The sequence below is a fragment of the Glycine max genome, chromosome 18 (assembly GCF_000004515.6).
Source record: "Glycine max cultivar Williams 82 chromosome 18, Glycine_max_v4.0, whole genome shotgun sequence".
In the NCBI taxonomy this organism is placed as follows: Eukaryota; Viridiplantae; Streptophyta; class Magnoliopsida; order Fabales; family Fabaceae; genus Glycine; species Glycine max.
The window spans coordinates 48,795,334-48,804,086 of NC_038254.2; the positions used below are offsets into that span (position 1 = coordinate 48,795,334).

The following is an 8,753-nucleotide window of genomic DNA, read 5'->3' on the forward strand; positions in this document are numbered from 1 at the left end:
AAGTAATATGAATATTTAAACATATAATCAAGTGCCACTTTCCGAAAAGTGATAATTACAGATAGATCCTTATTAATATGTTGCATAACTTTGATAGCCGTCGTGTGTTTCTAGAGTTTTGTACATATAATCAAGTGCCACTTTCCGAAAAGTGATAATTACAGATAGATCCTTATTAATATGAGGCAAGTAATATGAATATTTAAACATATAAATTGCTAGAGTATCTAATCAAACACACTCTTCATTATTATTTTTTATGGAACAAATGACTTTGATAGCCGTCGTGTGTTTCTAGAGTTTTGTCTTTAAAAATGTTTTCACGTGAGGTAAATGTTTATAAACTATCATTTATTTTTTTCTTGTGGATTTTTTTTTTGAGAGAAACAATTATATAACTTTAACAGTAAATAAATTTGGCCTCATAATTTATTTAATTGGTCACCTTTAAAATTTATTATTTTGATATGTAATAACTAACTATGTGCTATATATATGTCATCTGTCACTGTAAAACTCACAATTTTATTTCTAATGTATAATAATTAATACATTTGGTTTAAGCTTCTAAAGTGAACATTTGCTTTTTGTTCATAAAAAAGTTTGTTTTATTTACAACAAGTCATGTGCCAACAAGTTTTTGACAGAGAAATATTCTGAGTAAAACTCTTCAAAATCCATATACTGAAGTTTGTTCATACCCCAATTGGATGAGAAATTATTAAGTGTTATAAAATTATTATAGTCTCAATTATTTTTTTTTTACATGATGTATAATTTAGTGTTATGAATTATTTCTTGTATATTAAAAAACTTGAATACATGTTATATAGACCTTCGTTGTCCAGAACTATTTAATAATCTTTTCAGTTGGATTTGAACATAGGATGGAATGAGGTGTAAAGAAAGGCATAATGGCACACACAAATGTACAAACCATAAAACATAAAGAGGAAGAATTTATTGGCATTATTTGTGCCTTGCCTTGTTGTACAGAATAACCCGTGATGAAAATGAAACATAAACTAGAAAGTAGTCCTATATAGGTAAAGTAGATGCTGCAATTGTCATAGATAGAGTGACTGACATATCTAACCTTCTAAACAAATATGAGAAGACAAACGGGTGAAACAGCTGGTCACAGCATTGGACCACCAAGGTCACATGACTCACATTTATCTATGTTGGTCACTTTCTCCAACAGATATGCTTTTAGGCAAAAAAAACTTTTACATCAGCTTTTTTTTTTTTTTATAAAAGACATATTAGGAAAAATGGAGCTAGTGAACGAAACTTCCAAGAAGTTTCCTATATATTCGCTCAACTGAAATAAAAAGGGGATACAAAGTTGCTGGATATGCATGAGATGATTCACTCTCTTGGAATTTCAGTGTGATATTTGGTCTAAGCAATGGTGGATGAGATGATAGTCAAAGCCAGAAGATAATCTGCCGTTTACACCATAAGCATAGCACATGTTATGATTGGAAGGTTTATGTTATATATCTGAAGTATTGTCCCAATGATCATTAAAGTATAATGGTCAAATTGTGCTCTTTGGTTAACAAAGTCTTTCTTGTGTAAGAATTTAATGTTACAAGGAGTTGTTAGATAACCTTAACAAGTTATTTAACACTAAACTTTGACAGAGAAAAGATTATGTTCACCAAAGAAACAAGCTTGTGATGTTTCTGATCTTGAACATTGTCTTTACCCTTTGATGATCATTGGTGTTTCTGATCTTGAACATTGTCTTTACCCTTTGATGATCATTGGGACAATACTTTAGATATATAACAAAAATCTTCTAACAATCATAACATTTGTCCTGCTTATGGTGAAAATTGCAGTTCTGGCTTTGAGTATCATCTCATCAACCATTGCTTAGATAAGTTTGAATTTATGCGTTGGAATGTTCACATTGCTTGACTACAACTAAAGTGCTCCTGAAGGAACCTCAGGATTCTTGCCCGAAGATGCTACTCATACTACTGCGTTTGCTCATGTTGAGTCTTGAAAATTTCTCAGTTCTACCGTGCTTTGTGGTTGTTCTGTTTTTCTTTGTTCTAACTTCAGTTTGGATTCTTATTCAGAACGAATCATTCTTGTGTTGATGGAAATAATTTTTTTTAATGGTTTGTAGAGAATTTCCTCTTCTTCTATATTTTTATGTTCTTTTTTATTTTCTTAATGATTGATGGAGGAGTTTAGAATACCAAACAACATTATTTTGTTTTTGCCGCTTTTAGTGTACTCTTATGATTAGAGTTTGTAGATAGAAGTCGACCTTGATCTTCTGTTGATAAACTAATGCTAAAACAAAACTCTAAACATTGTTTTAGTTAAGTAAAGAGAATGCATAAAAAATTAACTGAGTTTTATTAAAGGTTTGTTTACATAAGAAAATGTATTGTGTAGAAAATATTTAGCTTAGAAGGATTGATTTTTAAATAATGGATGTTAAAAAAATAATGTGTTAAGAAATCATAATTTAAAGCCACAAGATTGCGTCTAGCGAAAAAAAATATTTTTTCAAAATATAATAAATTAAAGTTTAAATTTCCATTGAAAGAGAAATTCATATTTAATGTGTTGGGAATAAAATTGCTTCTAAAAAGTTAATATACCTGAAAGCTCAAAATCCAAAAAAAATAAATGAAAAGAGATCATAATTTAAAAGTAAATTTAAAAACACACAATCACCTTTGGTTCAATTCAATTGGGCATGTATTTGAGGCCTGAAAATCCTAAAGCAAATTACTTTTATGACCATTCGTTAGTAGTTAAAAATGAGAATTCCTAGCCTATAAAAAAAATGACAATTCCTATTCATTATTTACCATAAAGTTACCGTTTAGCAGCACATATCATCATATTTTAGTTTTAATTTTGTATAACTATTGTCTATTACCACTCTCGTAGTAACTCTCGTAGGAACTTCTTATGGTAAATAAGGGTGTTGTTTGGGGCACCCAACACTTTTCCTGGGGCACCCAGCAACATGGGTGAAAGGGTAAAAATGTTATTCACCCTTTAATATATAAGCAACACAGTGACTCATCCGTATGAGTCACTGTCCATTTTCGAAATCTTCCTTCCTTGAGAAGCCTTCTTCTTCTTCTTCTTCCTCCTCCTCTGCTTCTTCTTTCGAAATCTGCCTCCTCTTTTCCTCTCCGACGACCTTCTTCTTTTCCCGTCGAGGTTAGTGAATCTTCTTCCTTCTTTGGTTTGCATTATTGTTGCTTGATTTGTGTTCTGTGTATTGTTCTGTCATTCTTCGTGCCAGCCATGCTTCCTCTCTGTCTACTTGGTTTTTACTTTTATTGAAATACCCATACGAATTGACAATTCGTATGGTTTTTTTTAAACTGTTTTAAGTCATATGGATTGGCAATCTGTATGGCTTTTTTTAAAATGTTTTAAGTCATACGGATTGTCAATCCGTATGGTTTTCTTTTTTAAATTGTTTTAAGCCAAAAGGATTGACAACCCGTATGAGTTTTTTTAAAAAAAATATTTTTCTTTTACTGAAATAGTCATTCGGATTGACAATCCGTATAGTTTTTTTAAAATCTGTTTTAAGTCATACAGATTGGTAATCCGTATGATTTTAAAAAAAAAATATTTTAAGGAAAATAGCCATACGGATTGGCATTCTGTATGGCTTTTAAAAAAAAGTTTTTTTATGTCATACGGATTGTCAATCCGTATGGCCTTTTTTAAAAAACATATTTTTACGTCATACAGATTGGCAATCCGTATGACGTAAAAAAACATTTTTTAAAAAAGCCATCTGTATGGTTGTTTTCCTTAAAATATTTTTTTTTTAAAAAAAAACATACAGATTGCCAATCCGTATGACCTTTTTTTATAAAACTATTTTTACGTCATACGGATTGGCAATTCGTATAGCTTTTTTTAAAAAATATTTGTATGCCATATGGATTGTCGTATGGCCTTTTTTTTAAAAAAAGTTTTTAAATTTTTAAAATGTTTTTTATTAGAAAAAAAAATAGGAAAAAACGAAGGATATTTATATTGATTTTAGTTTGTTTATTATTGATTTTATGAATGATTTATTTATTATTCAGGTTATCTAAGAAATGTTTGTAGGATTACATTACAATTTAGATTAGATTAGATTAGTTTTTTAACACAAACAACATTAGATTAGAAATAGGAAAATGTTAGTAGGATTAGATTACAATTTACATTAGATTATATTAGTTTTTTAACACAAACATTAGATTAGAAACAGGAAAAGTAGAACAAAAATAATAAAATATCCTTTTATCAAATATATTCAGAATGTCACGCTCTCGTGCGTTGTCATCACGTTGGACCAACGTGAATGAGGAACTCGAACACCTTCTTGCGAATATGCCCAATAAGAATTAACATATAGTTACTTGAATGTTAATTTTGTTTTGTGCTTGAATGCATGTTAATTGCTTAAATGTTAATCATGTAAGAATTAACAATTGAAGAGCATGGGGAATGGAAGGAATTGGAAAACATGATGCAGGATGTCGTAGCTCCACCAGAGGCTTTATTCTAGACCGTTAGTGCCAGGGACCATGTCATGTTCATTTTGATTTAATTAACATTTGATTTTTCTGTTATTTTGTGTAACTAACCAACCTTATTTTGTGATATGACATGTAGATTTTCGGTGAAGTTGGTAAGGTATATGCTGTCAAGTGGAAGGACGTACTCGACAGTATATGGCATTTGGTTGACAAAGACGAAAATTATCATAACATTGTGTACAACCAAGATTTGAACCAACCAGTCATTGTAGCAGGGTGGATAACACTGCGCAATTTTTACCAGCTCACCGGTAATCATCTAGTATCCTTGCATCATTATGGTAAGAATGCATTTTTTTCTTACTATATTCAAGACCCCTTGCCTGCCCAAATCATTCTCAAGATGACATTCTTTATATCATCAAGTGCTAGGTTCTGTGACCTTCAAGGTTTATCTCACTGAGCAGAAAGTTTCCTGTAGTAGTCTGGTAAACAACTTCCTAATTTTATTTCTTTATTTTTCAAGTTTTAAATTTCATAACATAAATTGTTGACATAACATTTCTTTATTTGTCAGGACGTTCCAAGTGTCATGCATTATTTTTTGAAAGACAAAGGTTGGACTCATTTGCACTTGGAAGATGTTGCAGAATGTCGACTCGTGTTCAATCATTGGAGGAAGACACTAAAAATTGAAGCCGGATGGAAACATTTCTACAAGACCTTGTCGTTCACCACTGACATGAAAATAGTTTTCGAATTCATTGATCCCGATGTTAACTGTGTGCTTTATTGGTCGTGTGTATGAATTGCCTTAGGATTGTGAACATTTTTATTACTTCGAACAATTTTATTATTATGCACATTTTAATTAACTGTGAACAATTTATTTATATATTAGTTGTTTTATAATAATTGTTTTATAATGTGTTGATTTTAAATTTATTGCAACAATTTTCTTATACATAATAGTTGTTTTGTCATGTATAATATTATCTCATTGTTTTTGAAAAAATCTGGTCATGTTTTTGAAAATAAGTATTTTTAATTAATGACTAAATGAAATTTTTTTATCATTGTTAAGTTTATCCAATTAGTATAGTAAAAGTAATAACTAAATTTAAGCAACAACTAAATTAAAATTAATCATTAAAATATATTTTAAATTGTTTTCTTTTATCATTGCAAAATTTAATTGATTTGTTTTATCATTGTAAAATTTAAAAGAAAAAAATTTAATTCATATAAAAAAATGGCCGGATTAAGCAAAAAAAATAAATTAAAGTACATACACTGGTCATACGAATTGTCAATCCGTATGTACGATGATTTTTTTTTTGCACTCCTCTCTTTTTCCAATGACAGAAATCGATCAAAATTCATCGTATACTCCTCACAAACACATGTATACCACCGGAGACCAAATACGTTTTCAAATCACGCTTAACAAAAGCAACTGACACTAAGTTACGAAAATTTACAAAATGAAAAAATGAAACTGCTATTTGTAACCCAAAATACCATAAGGGTATTTTCGGTATTTTGGAAAGTTGCTGGGTGTCCCAGCAAAAAACGCTGGGTGCCCCAAGCAACTGCCGGTAAATAAATCTAGGTTGACAACTGATTTGAGGAAAGCGGGAGAAGGAAAGAATTTAGTGGAACAGAGGTAAAGGGAGGGGAATAGGAAAATAAAATCTCTTTATTTGGTCGATTGGTTTAGTTAACGAAGGGAGATAAAAAAAAATCTATTTATTTGATTTGTAAATTGAGAAAGGGAAAAAAAAATAAAAGTAAAAGTATCTTATTTATACAAAAAATTGCTAAGATTAAGTGATAAGTGTGAAGGAGCAGGCATATGTGTAGTTGTGTACTGTTAACGTGTACCTTGTCGGCATCACAGTCGGAATTCTGTTTTGTATAATAATTAATACGTTTCGTTTTAAACTATCCAGAGGTGGAACTGGAACTTGATCAATCTTTATAAAGGCTTCTTTTGCTTCAACAAGCGGTTGTGTTGACTTTACTTGGACTTAGAAACATATTCTTCTGAACAAAACTCTTCAATTTCTTATAAAAAAATGTAAAATTTTTACCATATAACTTAGGATCAGATAATAAAATATATATTAAAATATTAAAAATTAATTTAATCGATAGAATATTAATTCTGACCATTATTTGTAAATATAAATTTATACTTAATGTTAATTAAAGAAAATGACATTTTAGTTTTTTTTCCTTGTTAATTGCTGCTATTCCATTTTTTTTTATAAAAATAAGTGAATTGGTGTTGTTCTAGGTATTTTGGACTGTTAATTCGAGCTCAAAAATTAATTTGTTTTTATATATATTTTAACATTTTTTGCAACGTATTATTTTTAATTTATAATAATAGCAACAATCTTTTTTTTATATGTTACCAATTCAAATATACTTAAAAATAATAAAATAAATAATACTATTAATATCACATTATAAAATCCATACCCATTTAAGTAATTACACATTTAAAAGTGTTTGTGATTAATATCATTCAAACAAGTTTCATTTCAATAAAAATATGTAAACATAAAATCAAACTTACTTTTAACTAAACTTAAGTTTGCAAAGTTAAGTTCCGTCGATATTAAATCCAAACACACAATTAATCTATGAATTTAATTACGTCGGTATAGAAACCTGATGGTTATCATTTTCAAAGAAGAATAAACATTTCTACCGAAACAGAGTGAAAATTAATTTTGGAAGTCACAAAGTACAAGTTGACATTCAACAAGAGCTGGACACTTTCTTGAAGAAAGATTGTGTGACAGTGAAAGAGAGAAATCAATTAACGATAGCCTATTGGTATGTTCCCTCCCTACACGAGTGGTATAAAATAGGTTTAAAACGAAAACGTTTAGTACGTTGGCTTCTTTTCATTCTAAGTTACCAACACATATAAATAATACTCTCATCGTACTCAAACAAAACCAAATCTTTTGTTCTCTGCTCAGAAACTGAGAGAAGAAGAAACAAAGAAAGAAAAAACAAGACATGTCTGCTATGAATTCCGTTCACTTCACTTCAATCAGGTCAGTAATCAGTATATATAATTATTACCACTCCATATATCCCAAGAAATACTTGTTCATGCCTTTTAGTTTTCACACCATAACTTTGAAGGTGCTTCTAGTTCTAGTTTACATTTCATTATTAGTAGTATATCAGCTTTGAGTTGCACTTAAATGTAATGTATATAATTTTATTTATTTATTTTTGTCTTAATGAATGTGGTTAGGAACCTATTCAAAGAGTTGTCAGAGAACATTAACAAGTTCTCAACACTGCTGTTTGCCCTTATTACATCAACGAACTCTTTGTTCATGAAACAGCACAAGCTGATGGTGCTTCTGGTTTTGAGCATTGTTGTCTACTCCTTCTTGGTGATCATTGGGACAATACTTGAGAAACATAACAGAAGCCTTCTTCCAATCATAATTTGTGGCATGCTTATTGTGGGAGGTGCTGCTTCATTTATGGCTTTGGCCATCATCTCATTCACTGTTGCTATTATCACTTTGGCCTTGTGGGTTGGAATTTCCATATTAGTAGTGTATATGTATGTTTCTGCTCCAAGAAGCTCAGGGTTACTTCCTCTCTAGACAAAAGCAGAGCACCCCTGTCAAACGCTGTTCACATCTAGTGTCATTTTTCTCAATTATGCTTTGTTTGGTATTTTTATGGTTTCCTTTTTTAAAGTTGAGTTTCTACTCTTGAGTCAGGAAGAATCTATAGTTGGATTGATTGAATAACTGTGTTGTATTTTTTACTGCTGCTTAATGGAGGGTGCTTATTCAGTCTGTTATATTTCCACTCAAATGTCTTAATGGAGATATGAATGCAAAATAGATCTAAGTCAAAATGTAGAAATGATGGATTTGAGATAAATCTCAGACAGACACAAATAAAAAAAAAATTAATATATTTTTAGATATTGTAATTTAGTACTTTTTTTATTTTTATCTTTACAATTTTTTTATTTTTTTAAGCAGGTTCAATCCAACAGAGAGAATGAGACATAGAGTAAATTTTAAAATTATTATTTTTTACTTTGAATAAGAGTTATATATTATTTTTTTGTCATGATTTTTTTCAATATATGGTCTTTCTTGCCCCCTAAAAATTAAAAGATTTTTTTTTGTTGTACCTAAAACTTAAGTTTTATTTATTTTATCCTTGGTC

General features: G+C 29.7%; 1 long non-coding RNA gene and 1 other non-coding gene across 4 annotated transcripts; both read left to right on the top strand.

The window, feature by feature from the left end:
- The first annotated feature begins 1,325 nt into the window (after window positions 1-1,325).
- On the top strand, window positions 1,326-5,455 carry LOC102666096 (uncharacterized). Of its 3 annotated transcripts, none has more exons than XR_419628.4 (4): window positions 1,326-4,561; window positions 4,666-4,870; window positions 4,956-5,017; window positions 5,107-5,455. It is a non-coding gene; the product is annotated as an uncharacterized lncRNA (long non-coding RNA). The 3 variants fall into 3 exon arrangements; XR_005889523.1 differs by having other exon boundaries at window positions 4,962-5,017; XR_005889524.1 differs by having other exon boundaries at window positions 4,666-4,840.
- Window positions 1,481-1,818, top strand: MIR10440 (microRNA MIR10440). Its single transcript, NR_161736.1, has one exon. It is a non-coding gene; the product is annotated as a microRNA MIR10440 (primary transcript).
- Window positions 5,456-8,753: the final 3,298 nt, after the last annotated feature.